Here is a 23,226-nt window from a genome sequence, read left to right as displayed (position 1 = left end):
GTTTTAATGGTCAGTTGTTTCCCTTTTCCAATAGCACCTAGTTAATACTGGTGCTGCCACTGGGTCTTCATTCCTTCCCTATACACTGTGTCCTGACTGTTGTTAATACAAAGCCAAATAAGGCTATGATTACTGGGGCGTAGAGCATTAAGCTATATTTCATAAAATGGCATATATCTTATTCATTCCAGCTGATCCTCAGTAAAGTTACTAGTAGAGTCAGTCTGGAATTAGAAAATGACTTGTTTTTGTGCATTGTGGTGGGCAGTGACATTAATCTGGAGATTCTCAGATACAAGTAAATTTCTCCTGAATTCTGTAAAACCTAGTTGCTCGGGGCTGGAGAGATGGCTCAGAGGTTAAGAGCATTGTCTGCTCTTCCAAAAGTCCTGAGTTCAATTCCCATCAACCACATGGTGGCTCACAAACATCTGTAATGGTGTCTGCTGCCCTCTTCTGGCCTGCAGGCATACACACAGACAGAATATTGTATACATAATAAATAAATAAATAAATAAATAAATAAATAAATAAATAAATATTTTTTTTAAAAAAACCTACTTGCTCATACATTTGCTGTGTCTTTCATGGATTCTGGAAATATCTTGAAGGGAAGAAAATGAGTATGAGAGCTGTGACTATAAAAATGAATGAACTGTCCATTGAATGAATACCTGTCTGAAGGAGAAAAGAAACCCTCGCTCTCTGTTCTCTGCTTCTCCTGTAATTCCAGATGCCTTTCCTGCTTCCCTAAGTCTTCATGATTTTAGTTATGCTCTTTGTCATGAAGCTTGTACAGATGTGGAATGGCACTGGGAGAAAAAAATTATAAAGGCATATTTTGTGATTGTCATACTTATAGAAAGCTAGGCTGTTCTTGTCAAACCAGCTTCAACTACCATTTTATGGGTGATCCAATGTGGCTTGGTATCTAATTGAAGTTTAGAAATGTGGTGGCCATTTTTCCCACTTAGAGATTTGTTCTGTGTCTAGCCCTATCGTTAGCATGACATGCTAAATTATAATATTCTTTAAATTGATTTTGACTGATCCCCCACCCACACTTTCACTAGATTTGGTTTCTTCCAACACATAACTGTGACTAAAATTAGGCCATCCAGCTAAGTTCTATGTGTGTCAGATGTTTATTGTAGGTCATTGCGCTCAGGGAGACAACATGTCTTGGAGTTGCTTCTCAGGTTTATGTTATAGCACTCCTTACCCTTTATCTTCATGGTACAGTTTCAGGATCTTCACTAATTATGTTGACTCATCTGGTTGAACTTCATTCCATCTTGATGAAGAGTACAGACTGGTATGGATTCTATTATTGTGACTCATAAATAGTTGGAGTGGTGCTCATTTCCCTAGTGCTTACAAACATTAACTGATGAATCTACACAAACACTCTTTTATCACCATTTTGCAGATGACAGACTGAGTGTGGAAAGGTTATAAGATAGGTCAGTGTTTTGTGATAAGCAGGGACAGCACTGACATCACATCTCAACTGACAGCTATCGATGAGCTCATTATGAGAAAGCAGAATCATTGGTAGATTATGTACCAGGCTCCTATATGGTATCCTACAGGATACATTTTGTCCAGTGTGTGATGAAATCCTCTCAGCTTGTAGTGGCTTATCATTTAGGTTGTCTTTCTCTCAGAGGTCAGTATATGAAAATCTATTTAAAAAGTAAACATGTTGGGAAAAATTGGTCTAATTTTAGCAGTTTTTCATCTTTGCAAACAATTACTTAGATGTTTGTATTCACAGTCAGTCCTGGATTTCTTTTCCTTCTTTCCTTCCACCTACACCCCTCTCCCAGTAGTACCTCTGCCTTAGAACTTGCCTTAAAGCCTAAAATGGCCTCAGGTTTGTAATTGTCATGCTTTTATCTCCTCAGTTCTGGAATTGCTGACAATTATTTAATAGCCAGAACTTTCATTCATTTGAAAAGTCAGGTTGTGACCCTTGCCTGTATGCATAATGATATGTGTTTGATCTGCATGTTCCATAGTCATCCTCTGAACTCCATACACAGGCTGGTAAACACACACACACACACACACGCGCGCGCACACACACACACACACGCACACGCGCACACACACACGCACACGCGCACACACACTCACACGCGCACACAGACCACATGCACTCACACATGTACTAACACATTCACACCGTGCAATAAGTTTTTTTTTCTCTTAAAGAAGCAAAGCTACGAGCTAAGTGTGGGATATACATATATAATTCCAGTACTAGGAAGGTTGAAACAGGAGGATCTTGAGTTCCAAGTCAGCCTAGGCTATATATCAAGACCCTGTCTCAAAATATATACACACGGGGCAAATGGACTGATACTTTTTTGTTATTGTTGTTTTATTTTTGTTTTTGTTTTCTTTGATTCTTGAGGCATGGTCTCATGTATTCAAGGCTGGCCTCATACTCACTGCATAGCCAAAGATGACTGGACTTCTGATCCTTTTGTGTCCACCTCCAGAGTGGCTCAAACCACAAACATGTGGCACTGTGCTTGCTCTCTTCACTGCTGGAGATCAAATCCAAGGCTCTGTGCATGCTAGGCAAGCACTTCACTGCTAAGTCACAATCTCACCCCTGGACTGGCTGTAGTCATGCTTCATTATCTTTCTTTAAAGGTATTAGATCCTTTTTGCTCACTCAGGTAGTATTTCCCACCTTCCCACTCCTTTCTTCCTTTCTTCCTACTCCTGTATCAAAGAATTTGAAGAGCTTCTTCCTAATTTAAAAGCTTGGGCTGGGGATGTAGCTCAGTGACGGGGTGCTTGCCTAGTACGCACAAAGTTCTGGTTCAGTGCTGAGTATTGTGTGACTTCCATGCACACAAGTCACAGTAGATTCACAAGTCTCTGAAGATTCAATATGGGGATGGTGTTATTTGTAGAGCAAGCATCGAAATTCCCATTATCTAACTTTCTTCAAGGGAGGTGATAAGGAATCATGATAACTATTTGAAGTGGAAGTACTCTTGTAAAGCGTTAGATGATAAAGCCAATCACTGAAAATCTGTCTATAATTCTGGGGTGATAATAGCATGAACTTCGTTAGGTATACTCATTCATTCAACAAACATTGATTGACTCTTATGTATAAATCGCTGGGTAAAGAGGTATGGGGATTGAACATAAAATACAGAATCTCTGCTTAGAGAATGTATTAAAAAGTTAGTTTTATGGATGGTTATGAAAAGGAGAGGGTGCCCATCAAAATCCCAGAAAAATTCTTCAAAGACCTCAAAAGAACGGTACTCAACTTCATTTGGAAAAACAAAAAACCTAGGATAGCCAAAACAATCGTATGCAATAAAAGAACTTCTGGAGGCATCACAGTCCCTGACTTCAAACTCTACTACAGAGATACAGTACTGAAAACAGGCTGGTACTGGCATAAGAACAGACAGGAGGACCAATGGAACCGAATAGTAGACCCGGATGTCAATCTACACATTTTTGAACACTGATTTTTGGCAAAGAAGCAAAAAATATCAAATGGAAAAAAGAAAGTATATTTAACAAGTGGTGCTGGCATAACTGGATATCAACATGTAGAAAAATAAAAATAGACCCATATCTATCACCATACACAAAACTCAAGTCCAAATGGATCAAAGAATGCAACATAAAGCCAGCCACACTGAACCTTACAGAAGAGAAAGTGGGAAGTACACTTGAATGCATTGGCATAGGAGACCACTTCCTAAATATAACCCCAGCAGCACAGACACTGAAGCAATTAATAAATGGGACCTCTTGAAACTGAAAAGCTTCTGTAAAGCAAAGGACACAGTCAACAAGACAAAACAACAGCCTACAGAATGAGAAAAGATCTTCACTAATCCCACATCATAGGTCTGATCTCCAAAATATACAAAGAACTCAAGAAATTGGACACCAAAAGAACACATAATCCAATAAAAAAAAATGGAGTACAGACCTAAACAGAGAACTCTCAACAGAGGAATCTAAAATGGTTGAAAGACACTTAAGGAAATGTTCAACATCCTTAGTCATCAGAGAAATGCAAATCAAAAACAACTCTGAGATTCCATCTTACACCTGTAAGAACGGCCAAGATCAAAAACACTGATGACAACTTATGCTGGAGAGGTTGTGGGAAAAGGGGAATACTTCCGCATTGCTGGTGGGAATGCAAGCTGATACAGCCCTTTGGAAGTCAGTGTAGCGATTTCTCAGAAAATTAGGAAACAACCTTCTTCAAAACCCAATAATACCACTTTTGGGTATATATCCAAAGGATGCTCAATCGTGCCACAAGGACATGTGCTCAACTATGTTCATAGCACCTTTGTTTGTCATAGCCAGAATCTGGAAACAACCTAAATGCCCCTTGAATGAAGAATGGATAAGGAAAATGTGGTACATTTACACAATGGAGTATTACATAGCAGAAAAAAATAACGACATCTTGAATTTTTCAGGAAAATGGATGAAGCTAGGAAACATTATTTTGAGTGCAGTAACCTAGACCCAGAAAGACAAATATCACATGTACTCACTCATAGGTGGTTTTTAAAGATAAAGCAAAGAAAACCAGCCTACAAACCACAATTCCAGAGAACTTAGACAACAATAAGGACACTAAGAGAAACTTACATAGATCTAATCTACATGGGAAGTAGAAAGTAGAAAAAGACAAGATCTCCTGACTAAATTGGGAGCATGAGGACTTTGGGGGAGGATTGAAGCGGGGAGGAGAAAGGCAAGGAGGGGAACAGAGAAAAATGTAGTGCTCAATAAAAGTCAATTTAAAAAAAGAATAAAGAAGAGGAGAAGGAAAAATCATTAAGTGTATAATTGTTTGTATATAGCAAGAAGAGAAGAAATTTAGATAAATGGTAAAAAATTTTGGCCTGAAGCCAAGTTATCTAGAGGCCTGGCTGCCTTAGATCTCATGGGGCCCTCCTAGAAGAAAAAGGAGGTCCTTTAATGGAGGAAGGTCATTGGTTAATTATAATAAAGAAACTGCTTGGCCTCATAGGTTAAAACATAGGTGGGTGGGGTAAACAGAACAGAATGCTGGGAGGAAGAGGAAGTGAGCTCAGAGACGCCATGCTCTGCTCTCCCGGGCAGATGCACGCGATGAAGCTCCAACTCAGCATGGACATAGGCTATAATCTCCCTGGTAAGCCACCTCGTGGGCTACACAGATTATAAGAAATTGGCTAGTCCAGGTGCGAGAATTAGCCTAGAAGAGGCTAGATAGAAATGGGCCAAGCAGTGTTTAAAAGAATACAGTTTCTGTGTAATTATTTTGGGCATAAGCTAGCAGGTGGCTGGGGTGCTGGGGACGCAGCCCCGCCGCTCCTATTACTACAGTCCTTGCCCTTTCTTTGGTTCTACTTAGATAGTAGTTAGAAGCAGCTACTTGTTCCCTCTACTGTTGTTGGAGAGACTGGGTCCTAGAGCAGTGATTGTGAGGAGAAGAGATCACAGAAAAATACCAGAACTAATTGCAGAAGTTTCACCTTGTCTCTAGATAAGAATTTCAGGGGTACTTGACAAGTGTGCTCAAGGCCCTATTCAATCCCCAGTCATAGGGATGGAGATGGGGATAAGAATATTGTGTCCATAGTGACTGGCTGACTGGAGCATTGTTATGGCTGAAGCAACCACTGAGAATATTGAGGACCTGAGGTTTCTCTTTTGATTCTTGCCCCCTTACCTGCTGCCATCAAATCTAAAAGGAGAAAAGGTTGTAGAGAAGCTGCAGTTCCAATTACTGGGCTTAGAGGGCTCAGCTATGAACAGCAAGCTCCATAACTATTGTAAGTCTATTTCTTCCTCAGGCAAGTGGTCAGGAAAAATACTTTGTTTGTTCATTTCCCAAGAAGAAAACATTTCTTCATTTCTTTCACTTCCTTGCGCTTCTGACTCCATCCCTACACAATTACACAGGAAGAGGGGCACATCAGATAATTATGTTGTTTTATAATCTGTTTTATTCCTTTGATTTTTTAATAACCATATAGGGAATGCATTTTTTTTTTTTTGGTTTTTCGAGACAGGGTTTCTCTGTGGCTTTGGAGCCTGTCCTGGAACTAGCTCTGTAGACCAGGCTGGTCTCGAACTCACAGAGATCCGCCTGCCTCTGCCTCCCGAGTGCTGGGATTAAAGGCGTGCGCCACCACCGCCCGGCTTAGGGAATGCATTTTACCTTTGTGAAATATTAGCCAGTGAAAGGAAGAAATATCAGCCTTTTGCATTGCTAAAGAAAATTTTTTTTAAAAAAGAAAATCTAAAGTACAAAATTATTTGGTTGAAAATATTTTACACCGATCGATTGTTGGGATCAAACCCAGGGCTTCATACACGCCAGACATATTCTGTACCACTAAGTGCACACAACCTCCTTTACATTTTAGGCTGTAGTTTTCCATTCTCTTCTAAGGAAAGACAGAGTCTTAGGGTGTTCTAGGCTGGAGGAAGTAAGTGATGACATGTAGGCCTATAGCAAGCAATAAACTTTTAAAGGTCAGAGTCTATGGGGGTTTTCAAAGGCTTTTTTCTTTTTTTTTCTTTTGTTTGTTTGGGTTTTTTGTTTTGTTTTTGAGAAAGGGTTTCTCTGTGTAACAACCCTGGCTGTCCTGAACACTCTGTAGATCAGGTTGGCCTTGAACTCTCAGAGATCTACCTGCCTCTGCCTCCCGAGTGCTGGAATTAAAGGCATGTGCCACCACCACCCAGCTAATTCAAAGTCCTAAAGTCCACATTCCTTTAAAAAAAAAAAGGTACAGCCGTGCCTATCACAGCAATGCCCAGTCCTTGATACCAACTTGTACCTAAGCATCTCCTTACGGCAATAGGACACTCACTAAGGCATAGGTGTGCTTCCATCTCTTTCAGACTCTTTTGCAGAAACAGTTTCACTAGCCAACATACACAAATGTGAATAGGGAAAAAGAAAAATTAATTCCCAAGGAAAAGATTTTATTATGAGTGTCAATGTTTAAGAGCTGATCCATCAGCATTCAGGGTTTTCTGGATTGTTTCTGTCTCACTTCAATGCACAGGAATCACTCATTAGGGCATATAGTCAGAATAGGAATAAAAAGTGCTGCAGCAAAAGGAGTTTGGTCATGAACTATATTCCAGTTTTCTCCTTTGAAGGGATTCTAACCTGAATGATTATACTGGTAGGAAGCTGCTTCTGCTGTTACAAATACTTGTATTCATTTCAGTATAAGTTATAAGATGGAGTAGCTAAACTATTTTAGCTCAGAAAAGTAAGTCTGAGAAACAAGTTTGTTTTCTTTATGATGTCTTGAGTGACATGTTTGAGAAAATAAAATTTAAAATGATTTTAAATATAGAGTGTATTTATGGAAATGGAAGTATTCAGCTCAGTAAGTTTCATTGTGGCTTCACATTAGAATATTCTATTGACCATTTAAAATAATTTAATAACAGTACTTACCCAAATATAGCTACATTGGAATCTCTGATTGAAACCCAAGAATTTGTACTTTTGAAATGCTCTCAGGGTTATTCTAGCATCAATTGGGAGTTCAGAACTACCAGAAGTTTTGTTTTTAGCTTTGTACTAAGTTTTCCATCACCAAACCAGAGATGCAGTCTGCAGCATTTATAACATCTGTTTTCTTGAAGAGCGTATGATATTTGAAATGGACTTGAATCTTAGGAGTTGGCTGATATTTGAAATGAACTTGAATCATAAGAGTTGGCATAAGCATATGATTATGCAGCTACAACACTTTGAGCTTCTACATGTAAATTCCTTGACTAGGCTTCCCTTAAAAGAGGAACAGAGACTAAAATTAGGTGACCCAAATCTACCTTAGTTAAGGATGAAATTTCCAAACCTCATGGAAGACTATGAGGTTTGGAACTTCCTGTATCAACAGTTTTGGAGTTACAGAAAAAAAAAAAAAACAATAGAGGACACTTGGTTGTTGTTTTTTTTTTCACTTTTAAAATGTTTTTATTGGCATATGATAATTATATGCAATAGTGGTTTCACAGTGACTTTTCCATGCAGATAAGTATTTTTCACATTTATTCAACTAAAATGCACATAGGCAAAATATGATTTTTTTCCACCTTTCTTTTCATCTAATGAATTGTTCAATCTGTTTATATTAGCTATTTTTCTCATTGTTGTGACAAATGCCTGACAAGAAGCAAATGAGTCAGGGTTTAGCTTACAATTCAATCATGGCAGAGAAAGCATGGTGACAGGAGCAGGAGGGTAGCAGGTCACAGTGCAGCCAGGGTCTGTCACCAAAGACCATCTTTCTCCAGCAAGTTTCACAACCTTCCTGAACAGCAGCACCAGCTGGAGAAAAGTGCATACGCCAGGTACCCCCCCCCCTTTTTCTCTCTTTCCTGTCTGCTAGTCACCAGCCGTCATCCTCCAGGAATAGCCATTATCCTGATCTATTTGACCATATGATTTTTAAAAGATTCTTTAAACATATTTAAGATTGTATATTTCCATGTATGTATGCGTGTGTGTATTTGTATGCATAAGTAAGATAATTTTAAGTTACAAAATAGAGGACCAAGGCCAGCAGGATGGCTCAGTAGCTAAAGGTTCCTGCCACCAAGTCTTATGACCAGAATTCAGTACTTGGGGTCTACATGGTGGAGGGAAAGAATAGATAACTTGCCCTCCAAATTCCACATGTTTGCTGAGGCATATGCATGTTACCCCCAGTCACCACACCCACCACACATATACATACATACACACACACACACACACACACACACACACACACACCCTACATGTATATGCATGAAATGTAGTTAAATTTAAAAAAAGAACTAAAGGGCTTAATACATGACTTGTGTTGAGCAGTCAGGCAGAAGCATATACAAGGTTCTCTTGTATCACCATGTCTTTGACAGAACCACAACAACATCACTATTGTCTGTGGTCTCAACTCAGTTCATACTTATGCTCTAAAGGAGAAACAGTGGGCATCTTGACCACTTTTCCTTTTCTTTACCATCCATTATAGTGTCACAACTAACATTGCAACTTCCAAAATATATTATTTAGATTTACAAAATGACTATTGAAAAGACAGAAATAAGCCAGGTGTGGTTGTGAAAGCCTGTCATCCCGGTGACTGAAAGGCTGAGGAAATGTAGAAAGAGCAGTGGGCCGCTTCCCACCGCCTGGCTCCCAGCCACCAGCTAGCTTTACCCAAAATAATTGCACGGAAACTGTATTCTTTTAAATACTGCCTGGCCCGTTATCTGTAGCCTCTTATTGGCTAACTCTCACATCTTGATTAACCCATTTCTATTAATGAGTATAGCACCACGAGGTAGTGGCTTACCGGGAAGGATCTTAACCTGCGTCCATCTTGGAGAGGAGAGCTATAGCGTCTGCCTGAATCTGCTTCTTTCTCCCAGCATTCTGTTCTGTTTACTCCGCCTACCTTATTTTCTGTCCTATCAAAGGGCCAAGGCAGTTTCTTTATTAACCAATGAAAGCAACAGATAGACCGATGATCCTCCTCCATCAAGGAAAGAGGATTGTGAATTCAGAACCAGCCAGGGTTCCATAGTGAGATACTATCTCAGAAAATATCAAAACAAAGCAGGCCAGAAATTTTATCATACATTGTTTTATACCCCCACAGCTCCTAGGAAAATTATTTGCAAATTAGACATAGTTCATACCATATCTAGAAAAATCTAAAAAAAAAAATGCTTCTGGGACACCACCCTTTCTGGTGCTGGATTTGTATCTAGTCCCTCTTTTAAGACCAGAACCATCTTTTAGACATGTGGCATGGAAACTGCAGGATGTAGCAGTAAAACAGTTATATCAAACCCCAGAAACCTGACCTAATTTGCAGAACCAAGCAAATAAAAGCTCTGATTGGGTTATCTTGAGCCTGTTTGTATCTACAAGAACAATATGAACTCTTAATGGCTGAGCCATCTCTCTGGCTCTCTAGATTGCTTTTGCCCTTAATTTGATGTTGTTATTTTGGTGCTAGAGGTAAGGGGCAAATGGAATAATAATTCTCAGTTCTAGTTTTGCCAAAGAATTATTTGTGATTTTTTTAAATGAAGAAACTTAAGTCCAATCTTTAGAGGTTTTTTATTAAGTAGGTCTTGGGTGGTACTTAAGAAAAATCTTTATAAAGATTAAGAAGTGATGGTGCAGCCACTGTTGAGGACTCAAAAATTCACTAGGAAAGGATTATAAGGTTTTGAAGTATCTGAAGGCTGAATTGGAATATTGTAAAGACTAACTTCAAAAGCACAGGGAGATTGAGGTAGCTTAATGTTCAGCCTGATGTATCCAGAGATAAGATGAGATATTTCACTGGTAATTAGGTGATCACTTTAATATTTATAACCAGATTAATTCTCTAGTCTATGAATTTCTTGAGTGCTGCCACCATGTACTCAAGTATAACCTTTCTCTCAGGAGTCTCAGTGCTGCAGGTGGATTCCTGGTGAAGCTGCTATTTCAGTCCTTAGGCAATAGCTGGAGAACACAGCGGGTGGCCCTGATTAAGTAAACACAGTAAGACGGTTGTAAATTGAACAGCTACTTAATCTCAGTGAGTCTTCTGAGTTATCCCCAATATCTTTTGCATATTTTCTTCACAATGTGCTTCTACAGTGGGGAAGCAATAGTAATTCTTTATCTAACTGAATTGTTTGGAACTTAAATTCTACAAGGTGTGGTGACTTGCTGAGGAGTGTTTATAACTGAAATAAGACTAACGTTTGTGAATGCTGACCACAGGCCTGACTCCATACTAAATTTTTCTGTGTTATTTAACATTGCATTTTATGCCAATAGTCTTATATAACCCTGTTTTAGAAATGACAAGACTGAGCTCATTTATTCTACAATTATCTGCATTATTCTGCGTCAGGCACCAAGTTAGGCAATGATTATCCAATATTGACCAAAGCAAAAGCTGTGCTTACAGAATTTATCACCCATTAGGGAAGATAGATAATAAAAATCAAATAGCTAGTTATAAAATATGGTATTATGAAAAATGCAAATGGGGAAACAGTTATTAAAAACAAGATATAATAGCCATTTAGATAAAGGATGCATCTTACTTGATGAATATATTGGTGGAAGTATAAATTAGTTTGATCTTGGCAATCTGACAATTTAGGCCTAAAATCTAATTCATAAAAATTTCTTCTAAATTATTTAAAAAGAAAGTATTATATATACTAAAGTAGTGGATATTTTCAGTAATGAAGGGTTATGTGATGGTTTTGGTAATGATCAAGTAAACTGTGAGATTATTGCCATTCATTCATTGAAGCCATTAACATTGAAAGGACTAAAATTATAAAAACTATAGAATTTCATGAGAAATTTTTTAAAAAATCTTAAATGGAAAAAGTAAATAGGAAGGGTACAGTCATTTCTTTATCTCACTGTTATGAAAAAAATTAGTTACAGATAGGTCAGAATTCAATATTGCCTGTAACTCAGCTTCGGGGTATCAAATGCTTCTGGCCTATGTGGTGGGCACCTGTACTCATATGCACATGGCACATGCACACACACATCATATATATATTGTACAGCCTGGGCTACCAAGCAACCAAGATGCTATCTCAAAATAGAACAACACACACACACACACACACACACACACACACACACACACACACACACGGAGCTTCAGCAGAGACATTAAATATAAACAGTTTCATTCAGATGATTTGAAGAGCTTATTTATAGAGTCAGTTTTTAAAATTTAGATTATTGTTGTTTTGAGAAAGTCTCATTATATAATTTAGGCTAAACTGGAATTTTCACTCTAGATTTCTAATACTGAATTAATCCAGATTCAACACTGTGATAGCTCTATATTGGAATATTTTACTAGTAGTCCTAAAAGTGGGAAGACAGGAAGGTCTGATTTTGTCCAAAGTTAATACAAGTGAGAAGAAAGCTCTTAGGGTTCACACTCCTCTACCTTTCCCCCACCATTAATCCTGAATCTCTACAGTCTGCCCTGAAGTCATGGAACTATTACGAGTTATGTTGTAGATGTGTCCAACTTGCTTTAATAAGAGGCATCTTTATAAAATTTGTATATGTAACGGCTTCCTTTTTAAGGAAGTTTTTTTATGGGAGGGGAGTGTTTGCTTTTGGTTTTAGCACTAACAGTCCCTTACCTGGTTTATTTTTAGATCTTAACAATGAGTTAGAGGGAGCTAAAGAGATGGCCTAGGGGTTGAGTCCTCTTGCAGAGAACCCAGGTTCAGTTCCCAGTTCATAAACTGAGCTTCTCACAACGGCCTGTAAGTCCAGTTCCAGAGGATCTAATATCCCTTTCTGGTCTGCAAGGGGGTACATACACATGAACACAGCTTGCATTTGTAAACATATGTACACACATATGTAAATAAAAATAATAAAAGTAACTTTTTAAAGAGAGAAAAGGGGCTGCAGAGAAGCCATGTCTTTTTTTGTTGTTTGTTTCCCTCAGTACTGGGGACTGAACACAGGATCTTGCACACATCAGGTAGCTCTGCAGCTGAACTACATCTCCAGTACCCACTCCCTTTTGTTAAGTTTTATTTTGAGACAGGGTCTTGCTACATTGCCCAGTTGGCCTCAAACTTACTATCCTCCTGCTATGGCTTTCCAAGTAACTAGGATTACAGGACTACACCACCATGCCTAATTTAGCCCGGACTTTCTATATATATTTGGGTGAGTGGTTGGTTGGTTGGTTGGTTGGGAGGTTTTTCTCAAGATACAGTTTCTCTGTGTAGCTGTGGCTGTCCTGGAACTCACTCTGTAGACTAGGCTTGTTCTTGTATTCAGAGATTCTCTTGTTTCTGCCTCACAAGTGCTGGGATTTTTTTTTTGTTTTGTTTTGTTTTGTTTTTCGAGACAGGGTTTCTCTGTGGCTTTGGAGCCTGTCCTGGAACTAGCTCTGTAGACCAGGCTGGTCTCGAACTCACAGAGATCCGCCTGCCTCTGCCTCCCGAGTGCTGGGATTAAAGGCGTGCACCACCACTGCCTGGCTGCTGGGATTAAAGGCATGTACTACCACTACTTGGGACCCAAACTGTATTAAGCAATTCTGGCATTCAGAGAATTATTGCCCTTCCTGTTGTGAACTTTATATAACAAGTAAATCTCAATTAAAATTCACTAGAGTGGTAATCAAATGCAACGTTGCCATGTAGTAATAATTTACATTTGACTATCTAAAGTTACGTTTAAAGTGAATGCCCAGGCCATCGTCTTTCATTAAGACATACTTTAAGGCACCACTGCTTCATTTCCGTCTCCAGTCATGTTTTCCACTGGTCTGGTTCTACTGCTCTACCCTGCACTAATTAAACCGGCTTAATCTGGAGCAGCTGCACCAGTACAATATCAATAGCAGAGGCAAAGTGGCCTGGGCACTTCTTTACTGGCTGTATTCACAGTTTCTCTCCTGGTGTCTGTGTCTTAAGGGCATAACTTTAGCTTTCATTTCTTGTGTATCTGGTTACCTTTATAACTCATTTGTTATCTTAACAAATATGTATGAAGTACTTCCTGTGTACCAGACACTATGAGGGTTGCTAAGGATATAGTGGTGTATATGGAAAATATGGCGCTTCTCTTTGGAACTTAACTACTGAAGAAAGGGGCATTAAACAAACAATTATTCAGGAAAAAATTTAAATTTCTTCCAAGTAGAAAGCACCCATTCCGAGAATGCACAAAGCATCTAACTTAGTTTGGAGCAGGATGAGCTATGACGGTTACTAGAGAAGGAGAACTGGTGTTTTAAGTTGTGCTCTTAAATTGCTAGTCTAAATCAACTAGGGAAAAGTTAGGTGGAAAGAATGGGAAAGAGGAAACCTTAAAGTCAGGAAACTGGCACAGTCAAGGAATAGAGAGAAGGCTAGTGAGGCTAGAACATAAAAGGAGGGGAATAATTCACAAACACATGGTAAAATCACAAAGGGCAGCTGGTACAAAGTCAAGACTTGGTGTTTATTTCTTTGACAAGAAGCCACTGAAGACTTTCCAGACTAGGCTGATATTATTAAAAACAACCACCTAGCTTTCCTGTGAAGAATAGGTTTATTTGTTTTGTATGCCAGAATCTGCGGGGTCCTTGGATCCCTGTGACTGGGTTTAGTTTGTTTTGGCTTCTTTGTCAAAAAGGCTAGAGCTCTTGACAAAAGGGAAGGTGACAGGAAGGCAAGGTGGTAAAGAGTATGTAACTATGAATAATTGTGTGTCTTTCGCTAAGTCTACGTCTCTTTATCCTAAGAACGGAAATAAGAAAAGGTACACCTGCCTTGTGGAATTATCATGTAACATAAGGGCAGCAAACTAAATCCTGGCAATGTAAGCTTCTAATAAGTGCTGGGTACTGCTGCACTAGCAATCTTCTGAAGGGTTTGCATGGTCCTCTCAGAACCACCTGCCCGCTGTGACCCACAGAACAGAACACCCCATAGATCACGTGGACTACTGGACTCTAGGAATCTCTAGACTCATCAGTTGATGGAGAAACAATATACATATATTTGAATTTTGCAGATTTCATTTGGAGATAGAAAAGAAGAAGAGGAGCTAACGAGAGGACTCGGTCGGTAATTAAGAGCACTGGCTGCTGGATCCTAACTTCAGTTCCCAGCACTCACACATCTTACAAACTGACTATAACACTAATTCAAAGGGGTCTGGTACTCTCTTATGGCCTCTTTGGACATTGCATGCACATGGTATCCAATTATTTTTTAAACTATATTTTATACAAACAAGCAAAACACTGATACACATAAAATCAAAATAAAAGATGAAGGGATAGTTTGTTGCAATCAAGTTCACTTATCTAATTTGTCAAATATTTACTGTGGTAAGAGGATTCATGAATAACAATTCCATTTAAAAAATTAGCAGGGCAGTGGTAGCACATGTCTTTAATCTCCAGCACAAAGTGAGCTTTGTATCTTGTTCTTGTCTGGTATGATAACCCCACCTGCATAACTGTCCTTTCTGTTACATAGTCCTCAAATTAAAATGGAAATCTTCAGCTGATTTAGTGTTAGGAGAGAAAGACGACAACTGGGAAAATGCTGTTATCTGTCTGCTGTAGAATGATAGACCGGAAGGGGCTGCCTCAGATAATTATATTACTTTTTAGGAAGGGTGTGTGCGTGTGCGTGGTCGTGTGTGTGTGTGTGTGTGTGTGTGTGTGTGTGTGTGTGTGTGTGTGTGCATGCGCAGGCGCGTGCGTGCATGGGGGGGGGGGGCAAAAGAGGGCACTGAGTTACCTTGGAATTTGAGTCACAGGTGGTTACGAACTGCCTGACATGAGTGCTGGGGACCAAACATGAGTCCTCAACAACAAGTGTTTTTAACTGCTGATCTGTCTCTCCAGTCCCATAGCTATCTTCTTTAAAGCCATTTTCTTAAAGTATTATCATACAGCATCTCAACTAAAACAAAGTAGAGTAGGCGTCAATAGACATAACTCTTCTTCTCCTCCTCCTCTTCTACCAACAAACCGTACCAGCACTTATCAACTACAGTTTAGTTATGTTGATTGTCTTCCCTTCCCCCTTTTTCTGTATTCACTCAGTTTCTTTTAAAACCTATATTCTTTTTTTCATTGTTTTTTTGTTAATCTTGCCCAGCTTCAAAATGTTATTATATAGAGGATGGTGTCAACTCACCATGTGTATTACTTAGGACTTACTGGAAATTGAGTATTTTATTCTGGTGGAAATATGCTTATCTAGATTTGGGGATAATAACAATGGGAAATCCAAATTTATTTCATTGCTGTTGAATATTACTTATAATAGAAAAGAAATTTAATTCTTGGACATCTTTTATCTCCCACATAGTATGTGCCAAGACCCATTCTTGCTATGTAAGATATGAACAAAAGGAAAAACCACTTCCCCCATAAGCTAGTAATTGGATACCTGGTACCGTTTTACACTCTGCCTCTTCCAGGAACAATCAGACCTGTGTTCAGATTCTAGTGCTCAGATCTAGTGCTCTCCGTGATTTTCAGAAGTTACTTTTACTTTTTAAATGTTATCATTCACCTAGGTGGCTCAAAATCATCCATTGAATTTGCTATAGAAGGAATTTCCTTACAAAGTGCTCAGGTGTGTATTCCAAATTTCCATTATTATGAAAATAACTTAAGGAAATATTTTCCCAGGATTTACCCATAGGTATTCCCTAAGCATTTGTTTTTACAACTGATATGACTTAATTTCAGTAGCAATTTGTAGTATGAAAGCCAAGATCACAAAGTTCATTTTCTATGAGAATTTATCTCACATTTATAGTTAGAGGGGAAAGGGAGTGGTTATTGAAATAAAAAAAATAGTCTTTAGGAGGATAGTTGTTACTTTTTGGTATGTTCTATAGCTTTTCTTTTGGGAAGTTGTATTCACCTTACTTCAATTGAAGAATTGCCCCTCTCAGACTGCCCTATGAATGTGTCTGTAGGGTTGTTTTTCAAATTGCTAATTGATGTAGAAAGGTCAAGCCCCATGTGGGTAGTGCCATCCTTAGACAAGAGGACCAGGGCTGTATAAGAAAGGTAGCTGAGATAGAGATGGAGCTGGTAAGCGATGTTCCTCCATTGTTTCTGCTCCAGGTTCCTGCCTTGGCTTTCCTAGACAATGGAATGTAACCTGTAAGATGAAATAAAACCTTTCTTCCTCAATTTGCTTTTGATCATGGTGTTTATCACAGCCACAGAAAACAAACTAGAACAAATACTTTGATAAGCAGTCCATTTAGTGCCATTCTGAGAAATTTATACAGATCTTAGGGGTGAAAAATTATTTTTTCTGGATCTCTTATTAAGAAGAGGATGGGCTGCGCTTTGGACTGGAGAGGAAGGGGGAGGGGAATGGGAGGAAGGGGAGGGGGTGGGGGAGGGTAGGAGGTGGAAATTTTTAAGTATAAATAAACAAATAAGAAGACGATAGGTACTTGGCAAGGTTGGTATTGATGATCTAAGAATATGAAGAATGTAAGATCAAAAGAGAGTAGAATGTAGAGACCTGAAGATATTATTGCACTTCTCTTTTTCCATTTGCTTTGTTTTGTTGAGACAGGGTCTCACACTGTAGTCTGGGCTGGCACAGAACACCCTGTGTAAACCAGGCTGACCCTGAACTCATAATTCACCTCACCCGGCCCCTTAAGTGTTGGGAGGTGTGAGTTACCATATATCTGGCAGCATTTTATTATTTTCCTTTCTCCTTCCCTCTTCTCCATCTCTCTCTCTCCTTTTATTTTAAATACAACCATTGCATTATAAACTTCCCCTTGGATTTAATTGTGTGAACCTTACATCTTTTTAAAGTACTGTTCTTTACAACTAAAACCACCCTTTTCATAATACTTTTTTTAATTTTTGAAATTATATTTACATAATTTTCCCTTTTACTCCCTCCAACTTCTCCCATGTATTTCCTTCCCTTTGCTCTCATTCAAATACTTGATCTCTTTTTCTTTAATTGTTGTTACACAGACACACACTCCTAAATACAATTTGCTCAGTCTGTATAATGTTAAATCATTTTTACATGTCAATGCTCTTATCTATACTTATTCTAGTCATTTCATTGTATTTGCTAGTGTTTCTGGTTCTCCTCCCAACAGATGAGATTTTATTTCCTTGAGAATTGGACATAGTCATATGACTTTTGCTTTTTTTCCCCTCAATACTAGGGATTAATCCTAGGGACTCAAACATGTTTGGCAGGGGCCCTATCACTGATCTATATCTCTAAACCATTTTTTAAATTTATTTTTGGTGGTGATGAGATTAGGTTTTTGTTTGGGGGTGGTTTTTTTATTTGGGGGGAATTTGTTTGAGACAGTGTCTCATTATAATGTAACTATGTAGACTTGGCTGGCCTCAAACTCCTAGACTGCCACCTGCCTCTGCCATCCCAGTGCTGGGATTAAAGGTGTGTGTGACACCCACAGACATTGAAAGTATTCAATGTATTTAATTTTGTTTAAAATTTGTTTAATTTTGATACAGATTCTCACTATATTGCTCAGACTGGCTTTAAACTTGTTCTGTAATCTGTGTAGGCCTTGAGTTTGAGATCTTCTTGCCTCAACCTCCAAAGTAGCTGGGATTACAGGCCTGTGCCACCAGGCCTACAGTTTTTGTCAGCTCTGAGTAAAAGCCTTTAATCCTCAAGAGCTGAAGGGTTGATTAGATTCCTTTCTTCCTTCCATAGTGACCAGTTCATGGAGAGTGGACCACATGGAGTTAAATCTGTACCAGCCTTGGATGGATAGGTGCTATGGCTTGAATTTGAAATGTCTCTTGTGGGCTTTTATTTTGAAGGCTTCAGGAAGAGTCAGTAGAAGGTGGGGACTGCCTGGTAGAAGTTGAAGACTAGGGGGAAAGCCTTTAACAGTTATACTTGATGCTAGGTTGTGGGTCTGAACTTTGTTTCCTATCTAATACCATGTAAATCAGTAAGCTTTTCCGTCATGCTCACATCACTAGCCAGAGCTACTCTGCCTGTCCTGCTTGCCTTGCTATGCTGTCATGAAATCACTCAGAAACCATGAAACAAAGAACTTTTCTTCTCTTAGGTTGTTTCTGTTATGTATTTTGTCACAAGTGATGAAAAAAGTAGCTAATAAACATGTAACACAAATAAGAAAGTATTTTGAGCCAATGAGATTTTAAAGATGCCTATTAAGGCCCATCTTTGACAAATATATATTTTTTTCTAAATTAAAATTTCCTGACAATTTTAGGTGAAAATATTTTACAGCATCTAAAACACTAATGTCTGTATAATGAGATTATAAAAATATTTAGTTTATGTTATTCTGATTTAGTCATAAGCTATAGTCTAGAGGTAAATAGTATTTCCTGGTTTACCATACAGGCACTAACCTGTTTGAGACTATGACCTCTGATCAAATTCTAGATTCTTTGCTTTATATTATGTGGCAGAACAAAGTCTATAATGACAAGTACTTAAAATTCAGTTAGTATGTTAGCACTCTAACCCTGCCACGCAGTTCCTCTTCCATGGGCAAGGCAACGTAGGTGTTCCTATCTGAACATAAGACATAAACACGTAGGAGGAAGTAGTCCAAGGATAGGTTGAGCTAAAGCCTGATTTGCAGTTACAGTATCACTGTTGAATCTTGGAAACTGACAGAGCCTTTGATTAAGGAAAAATGCATGGAACCTGCAGAGTTAGTATGTGGTATAGGCAGCTTTAAGCTTCATGGTCGTGCATATCCACTTTGAACCATAGAGTATTAGAGGCAATGTCATTCATCCATGTCACATAACAGATCTCATCTTAGCCTTGGGATGTGATTTGGGAGTACAGTGCTTCTCAAGTATGTATAAGACCCAGGTTCAATCTCTAGCACCAACATCACCCCCATCTTCATCTCTACTCCAACTGGATTTCAAAATTAATGCATAAATTTTTCAGTGGAATTTAGACACATTTAAGTATATGTAGGTCTGGAGAGATAGCTCAGTCGTTACATTAAAGCACTAGCCTCTCTTGCATCAACTCTGGCTCATATCCCGGCGCTCACATGGTGGCTTGTAAACTTTTGTAACTCCAGTTCCAGAGGATTCAATGCCTTCTGGCCTTGACAGGCACTGACTGCATGCACGTGGTGTTACAGATATACATGCAGGCAGAACACACCTATACATAACATAGAAAATTAAAATAAATGTGTGTAGACAGTATATGAGAACACAAAAATGTAGGTGTTGGAAGATGTCATGTTTGATAATTCTCCTGTGTAGCAGAGGTAGCAAGTGTTGCATAATCCAAGGATCCTTGGGAAGAGAAGCAGAAAGAGCTAAATCCAAACTAATCTATGTTTTTTTTTTCCATTTTTCCTAAATAGTTTTCCAATATACTTGTAATTCAAAATCCAGGGGCTAGAAAAATGACTCAGCAGTCAAGAATGTGTACTGTTCTTCCAGAAGACCTGAGTTTTAAGCACCCACATTGGCTATCTAACAATGTGTGTGTGTGTGTGTGTGTGTGTGTGTGTGTGTGTGTGTGTGTTTATTTGGTTTTTCAGTCCTCTGGTATCATGTAATGTTTTATCTTAACATCACTCTGAAGGCTTAGTTATCCTTCTCATGGATTGTTGAGGTGGTATCAGGAAAGTTAAGATTTTCTGGAAAGTAAATCAGTAATAAACATTTCCTGTTGTTGCTTGGAGAGGTGTTTACTGATTAGGATATCTGGGAAATCCCTTTTAACATTTTTCTGTTTCCAGGAAGCACAGTTTTATGGGGTTGCTGGTTCCTTGCATTTATGCTTTTAACTATCTATTGGAGCTGCTAGTGCCTTTAGTGACAAGGATGAGTAGATGAATGTTTTAAAGTGATTCGCACCTGTATTAGAATCTGCATAGGGGAGGAGACATCCCATCGGGTGTACCCATGTTCCACACTTTTTGCTTGCCCCCCTTTTCTCCCTTTAGTTCTGTTCAGTTTGGCAGGGAACTCTAGATTAAAGAATATCTTGCAAATATAACTAGAATGATCTGATCATGTCATTATAGACTTCCTATGCTTATTTCAGTTTTCTGACCTCTAATTACCTTAGGAAGACTGCAGAAGAAAAGGAATTATATGAAAGAGAGAGAGAGCTCTTCTCAAGTCTTAAAGGCTTTTACTTGATATGTAGGGGTGATAGGGAGTCGTAATATTTTAGAAGCAAGAGAATGACATGTTTAAAGCCTGCACAACATAGCAAGACTTTGTCTTTTAAAAAAAGAAAAGCAGAAAAAGAAAGAAAAAACTCACAAAAGCATGAAGGGAAATGATTTCTACCAAATGGCAGAAAGTCAGTCTGCTAAATAGCATAGCTCTTATATCTTTAAAGACACATGTTTAGTAATCAAAGAAAACAAGTTTATGATACTTTGCAAAATCTAGCTTTAGCCTTTAAAAGGTTTATTGAAATCATTTTAGGTGTTAATAATTATGCACGAATATTAAGTTAGTAGGACTGAAGACTCCCCATCAGCCTTCCTATATGGCAGCTCCTCAGCCTGCTGAGTCAATGCATACATCAGAATTTCTCTCCAGTGACATGACCTCAGCTCTGACTTTAAGGCCATAGGAACAAGCACTTCCCTAGTTGACCAGAAAGAAATGGAAAGCTCAGATATATACGTGGTTAGGTATTTATTTGGGTAGCTTTTGAGACCTGCCTGAGATGGGTAGGGGAGATAGAAGTAAGAGCCTATAAAGATGATTGCTAGCATAGCTGGTATGCCTGCCCAGTGGGAGCACATTTATTTTGCAACTTTAGGAGCATCTTATACCACAGATTTCTATGAAAGACTTATCTTCTAATTTGGATTCTTCCTAAAATTTAAGGTACCTTTAAGTAACAGCAATATATATTTTCTCTTAACATTTTCTGTTAACACGTTGCTTTCTTCAGTGTAGCTGCAGTGTAAGCTTTGCCTTGTCTGCCCCCTACTGGAGACCAGTGTCCTCTGGTTCTGGGTGGAAAATGTTTTCCTTAATAGATTTATTGCTATTGAGTCAATATATTTATGATTTTACTCAGTTTTTCAAAATGATGATAAATACCACTCAGGGTTCCCCATCTGTGGATCATCTTTAGAGTCCAAGTCCCTGAAATTTATCATTTGGAACCTACCTCAAAGCAAGCTCTAGTTTCAACTCATTAGTCAGCTCATTACCATCCCCAACTATATTTCGGCTGCTCTTTCCTTTTTCTCATGTTAGTCTCTGCATCTCTTCAAAATCTTTACAACTGGGTTTAAAGCCCACTTGTCTGTGAACAGCATTCCCACAGTGCCAGCTCTTCTGAATTCCTGTGACTTATCCTTCTTTTACCACACATTTACACATAAAAGTTGGAATCAGCCTGGCGTGGTGGCACACACCTTTAATCTCAGCAGTCAGGAAGAAGAGGCAGGTAGATCTTTAGGAATTCAAGGTCTATACAGAATTATAGTCTCACATAGTGACTTCTTGTCTTAAAATAAAAAAAAGTTTTTGGATCAGGGCTTGTGAGATGGCTCAGTAGATAAACATGCTTGCCACACAAGTGTGGTAACATGAATTTGATTCCCCAGCATCTAGGGAGAGGTAGCTAGAAAGAACCAATTCCACAGAATTGTTTTCTGACCTCCACTTACGTGTCATATGTGAGCGCATGCAGACACATGCACATGCTAATAATAATAATAATAATAAATTAACCATTAATAAAATATTTAATTAAAATATTGGATTAATTTTTCAAATATTATAACTATACCTCTTCAGGCAGATAAACTTTGTGAATATGGCATTGTCTCACATTCTTCTGTGTCCCCTGTAGACTTCAGCAGCTCTCAATAAATATATTATTTTCTATTTAAAGATCAACAAATGGGCTGAGGGAGTAGCTTAGTTGGTAGTGATTGTCTAGCATGCACTAAGTCAAGGGTTTGGTTCCTAGTACCTCTTAAAATCAGGCATAATAGCTCACCTGTGATCTCAGCATTCTAGAAGTAGAGGCAAAAGGGTCAGAAGTTAAAGGTCTTCCATCCTCTGCTGCATAGTGAGTTGGAGAATAGTTTAAGTATGAATAATGTGATAACAATTCATTTCCCACTAGTAAAAACTATCATAGCAAAATGCCTCTATCTTAATATTTTAATTTATTTCTGGCCAGAGCTATTAACTGTGTTTGTTTACTATCTAATTTAAAAACTCTTTAGAAAGTTTGAAACAGTCATGCTGTCAGTTTAGGAATGATTGGTTTTAAGAAGCCACATCCTTTGTTGCATCTCTATGTCTGTGCTCCTCTTCTTTTAAATATCTTTCAATTTATAATTTTGCTTAATCCTAATCTAATTCTTCAGATCCATAAAAATTAGCATACTTAATAGTAAAAGAAACTTCTGTTTTCAGTTCCTTTTATAATTTAAATCCTTATGAAGGCATGATAAATTTTGTAGCAAAGGACTAACAGCATTCAAACCATAATCAGATTCAGCAGTTGGAGTGCAGCTAGTAGGCAGAGAACTAACTACAGGTAAGGATAGAGACAGCAGGAATATGCAGGCACTGGCCCAGGGGTGAATGGACCCTACTCCTTCTGCTGGGTCACCTTGCCCAGCCCTAATACATGGGGAGGTGCTTATTC

General features: G+C 38.5%; 1 protein-coding gene across 2 annotated transcripts in view; it reads left to right on the top strand.

The window, feature by feature from the left end:
• Ssh2 (slingshot protein phosphatase 2) overlaps positions 1-23,226 on the top strand; it is a 239,868-nt gene that overhangs the window by 62,370 nt on the left and 154,272 nt on the right. The window lies entirely within an intron of this gene.

Source organism: Microtus pennsylvanicus, chromosome 11 (assembly GCF_037038515.1).
Source record: "Microtus pennsylvanicus isolate mMicPen1 chromosome 11, mMicPen1.hap1, whole genome shotgun sequence".
In the NCBI taxonomy this organism is placed as follows: domain Eukaryota; kingdom Metazoa; phylum Chordata; class Mammalia; order Rodentia; family Cricetidae; genus Microtus; species Microtus pennsylvanicus.
Note: the sequence above shows the minus strand (reverse complement) of the source record. Positions and strands in the feature narration are given on the sequence as shown.